Source organism: Molothrus aeneus, chromosome 10 (assembly GCF_037042795.1).
Source record: "Molothrus aeneus isolate 106 chromosome 10, BPBGC_Maene_1.0, whole genome shotgun sequence".
In the NCBI taxonomy this organism is placed as follows: Eukaryota; Metazoa; Chordata; class Aves; order Passeriformes; family Icteridae; genus Molothrus; species Molothrus aeneus.
Window position 1 is genome coordinate 10962158 of NC_089655.1, and position 4864 is coordinate 10967021.

Sequence of the window (4864 nt, forward strand, 5' to 3'; positions counted from 1 at the left end):
TTTGCTTTGTTTAATCTTTTTTTTCCTGTTTTTTTAATGACCTAGAGACATGTCAGTACTGTCATGCTGGTATAATACCACTGCTTTTATCAGTAAGATTAGATGACTGCAAATGACTTCCCTGCTGCCTGCATTGGTTACTGATAAGAGTAAGGAGTTGTCATTATCCATGACAACAGAAGGCAATGACATATACACATTGGCTCATAATTTGCATCAGAAAATTTGGTGGTAAAGGAATAGTGAAATTTAGTATTTTCTAATGTATTTTCAAGGGCAGAACATAATGCTGCAGCAAGGACAAACTCCTGCAATTTCTTTCTATCCTCTTCCTCCTTCCAAACCTGACCTCACTTCTCCAGGCCTTTCATTCCCTCCAACATCAATTTTTCAACAGTGTTTTGTCTTCATAGACTCTTCATTTCAGCCTCAGTCTCCTGACTTAGCCAGTGCTGGCTTTCTCCTTGGCTTGCTGCCTGAGTCCCCTGCTGAACTCAGGATGTGGTTCTGCCAATCTAATTGTGGGCTGCTACTGAAAGGGGTAGTCCGTCCTGTTCCTCCTACTGTCTGTCCTGGTCTCCCTTGTGAGCTGAGTCAGGGAACTAAACATGTATAGTTCCTTTTCTTTCAGTTCAGCTCTCTGAATCAGGTCATTATGGGGTAAAATGAGCACCAATGCTAAAAATCACAGCCAGGGTTGGAGACAGTGAAATAGGGAGAGGAGGGACCACCTCTTTCAGCAGCACTTGATAATTAATGTGAGTTTCATCATTAAACTGAATTTCCGGCTTCAAACTCCTCACCCTGCCTCTCTTGTGCTTCATTTTCCCCCTTTAGCCCCTCTTCCTTCCCATTTGTCCCTGCCCTTTCTGCTCCAATCCCAGAGATATCCATGAACTAATGCCAGCTGTCTTGCCCAGCTCCCTTTTTTTCTGTGTCAGACCTGTACTTCACTGATGTCTTGTAGACAGACTTTGCCAGTAAATACCTGTGGTCCCTCACTCAACTGCTGTTTACAAAGTGTTAGCTCAAGAGGATAGAAAATGCTTCACCAATTAAACTCTTCTCAAACCAGCTTTCATTAAGAAGCTCTTTTACTTGTCCATGAAAAAAATCTGAACTCTGACAACATGTTATAAAATGGATAAAACCCCTGATAGTTATGAAATTCCTACAAATTGAGCTTTCCTCACTTTGAACCCTTTGTATTAAAAATAAGCAGTGAAATAGTTTTCAACAATAGTTAGAGTCTCTTGTTCCTACTGTAAACAAATGCTGAATATCTGGGCAAAAATCTCTGCGTAATGCAAGTCAACTCCCATTGACTTCACAGGAGTTATGGTGCTATATATGAGAGCAGAATCCTGTCTCTGTGAATAAAGGAGTTTTTTCCAGAGTGAGGGGGCTCTGCACAATGAATGCATTTTTACCAGCCCTTTCTGATTCATTGGCAAACTCCCAAACATAAGAACTGTTTCTGTAGTCTTTCTACTCTCACAATGACAGACATTTTCTTTTTCATTTTTAGTGGGAAGTCTTTTGTACGTATTTTTCTCATGAAAACGTGTGTCTTGGTATTTTGTACAGTGAAGTAGAAAATATTTTTCAGTCACAATATTTTTGAAGTCGTTCCTTCCTGAGTTTATTGTGTATCTTCTAATTCCAGTTTAAACTGAGCTGAAGGTAAAGAAGCAGATTTGAGCCTGATGTGTACGTCTCCTGCAATTCAAAAGCTGCTTTCAAACGAGACTGGGCAGGCTCCTCTGGAAGTTCCAGCAGCCCCGGGGAGCTATCCAAGTCATGCCAAAGTTGTGTCAGGCTGTGGTCCACCCTAGACCCAAACTAGAAAACAAGGGGATAGCTTTCTACTTTTCAGGAATTCTCCAATGGGCCAAAGTGAAATTCCCTTTAGCAACACACACACACACACACACACACACACACACAAAAAAAAAAACAACAAAAACCTTGTGCTGAAGAACTGCCCTCTGTGGAGTTTCTGTATTGTTAACAATTACAATCTTGCCTCCTGTCATATTTTATTTTTTCCCCAGAGTTCTACATGACAATTTTTAAAAAGAACTTAGCAGGTATGTTTAGGCAATATTTTTAAAGTTTGGAATTTTTTGTGTTGTATGATTTACAGTTTTATCATCATACCTTATTTTCAAGGTGGTTTTCGTCCTGTTGTGCTCTGGGAAACAAGTACTGATGACACCATTACAAAGATCAGATAAAGCTGCCTCTCCAGAGAAACAAGAAATTGTAAGTTGAGGAGCACTCAGTGCTGAATGGTCTGTGAGAGGCGCCTAACTTGACAATGTTCAGACACCCATATTCAGAACCACCAGTACCATTCCCTCATTCCTCTCTGTGGAACCAGCTCAAGTGTTTCAGTAACCACCTGACACACACGACTGGATTTCTTCCAAACCTGAGTTGAAACCTGTCTTTAAAAAGTATATCTAATCTCATGTTTAAAACCCAAGCAAATGTATACCCACTATCTCTGCTGATATAAACTATTTAAATGTTTAATTGCCCTCACAGTTGAGAAATGTCAACATTAGGTTTGTCTTGCTTCAGTTTCCAGCAAATGGACAGCACTGCCTTTGTCAGCCAGGTTGAAAAGGTCATACTATTGAGATCTCTTTCCTGTATTTAAGTACCTTTTCAAAGTAATCCAGTCTTTTGTCAGGTGTTTTTTCTTTCAGAAACTAAATAAGCTGAACTGTGGAAGCTTCATATTCTATGTTAGCTTGTTGTCTGCTCCCTGGATAATTTTTCAGTACTCTTTGAACTATCACTAATATTTCCCTGCTATTGTAAATATCAGAAGTGGCTGCAGGTGTTTTTGTACCATTTCTTCACAAATGTGTGCAGATGTCTGCTTTCTAGAAGACAAGTTTTTATGCCCATTAGATTGCATTAGCTCTTTTCCAGTTGCTGTGATGTGGCACTGCCAGGGCTGTGCTGGTCCCTGTGCCCGGCCAGGGCCCTACCCACCCAGCCCCCACTCTGGGGCTGATGGCTGGACCTGGACTCTCACAGGAGCCATGTGGCAGATCAGGCTGTCCTCATTCAGCACTTTGTGTTCCCTGGAGGCTGGAGGGACCCTTCCATTATTTTACCTGGCAGCAGTGTGTATCTCATGGGTTTATATGTCCATGGGTCAGGACACTGACCCTCCTCCATCTCACAAACAGTTTGATTTTCAGTGGGGGTGAGGATCCACTGTCTCATCCAAGTCAGGCTGGGCTGCAGGAGATGGCTGATTTTAAAAATGAGCATAATAGTTAGTAGAGTAAAACTGAGCCTCTGAAACTCACTGGAGCAGAGTACAAAAAGATTCTAATGTTTTAGGTTGTGCAGACTGAAGAGTTTTGGTGATGCTGGATAATACTGCTTCTTCTAATACTTTAGTTTACAATTTCTTCAATTTAAAAAAAATAATATATTTAGCTGTTGATATGTCATTGCATAATGTAGGGATTGGTCATTCCTTAGAGACAATCTGGTTTTTTTAATCTATATTAATTTCCACAGTTCTTTCCATCTAGTAAACTTTAATGTTATTGAATTCATATAGTGCCCAGTCCAAAAAGACTGATATAGGTACATTTTGCTGGCATGTTATTCCCTAATAGTGTAGGATACCTATTCGAATAAACTGGGAAAATAATTCAGCAAAGCAGATGTTAAAATGGCATGACAGTCAGTCTTTTGCTTGGTGACATTTAGAAGAATAAAAATGGAGATGGCTTATTTCTGGCCTGAAATGGAATCTATTAGCTGAGGAGTGTGACAAGGAGTAATTAGTGAGTGATACGTTATTTTCTGTTGTTCTACAGCCAATAGAATGCTTTAGTTGATGTACTGTAACCAGTACATCAACTGTAACCAGTAGGGACTACTGGAATCAGACCTTCAGGAGGCAAATAGGTTTATTCTATTTTATACTTTATGTTTACTGCTTTCTGGCAATATTGCAATCATTGTAATGATTTGAACTAACCATGCTGATAAATATGTAATTGCTCATAAGACATCTCTTAAATTGTGTGTTACATTTTTAAGATGTAGTCTGGTGTAGCTTTTTCACTCGGGTTTGGTCTCTTGCTATTTTTAAGAAGTGCTTTGATGTAGGAGCTCTCCTGTCACACGTGAGTTTTGCCAAGTCCCCAGTTAATGCCATTATCGCCGCTGGCTGAGAGCTCTGAGGGAGAGCACACTGGGGCTGGGGGTGCGCGGGGGCTGCCGCTGCTCCTCTTCCTGCTGGGGAAAGAGAATTCCGGCTCCTGCTCCGTGCCAGAGTAAATGGAGGCTGCTGCTGTTCTGCCAGCCGGGGGATGGGAAAGGGGGTGCGTGCTGTCTCACACGGACCTTCAGGAGCGCCACAGTAAGGGAGCTTTGGAGCCCTTATGCTCCAGGAGTCACCTTTCCATCAGCCCTTCTGTAGCATCTCGGCACACTCGTGTTCAGGGCGGTGCAGGATCGCGGGCAGTGCCGAGATGCGGGTTACACTTGCGAGCCTTTCCGTCCCCCGGCACTTCTCTAAGATGGTTGTGCATCAGGGCCCGCCCCGCCGCGCAACATCTCCGGCGCTGCACGGCCGGGCACATGCGGAGTCGCGGATGCCCGGAGCCGGGCTGGGAGGCGCCCGGTGGAGCTGGGGAGCGGGGCCGGGCCGGGCCTGGCGGGCCCCGCGCTCTGCCGGCGCTCGGCGCTGCCGCTCCGCCAGGCCGGGCCGCGTGCCCGCAGTGGGGCGGCGCTGGCCGGCAGGGGGCGCGCGCGCGCGGCAGCGGGGAGCGCGTGTGGGCGGAGCGCGGCGGGGCCCGCCCGGCGCGGGGGCGCCAAGAGGGAA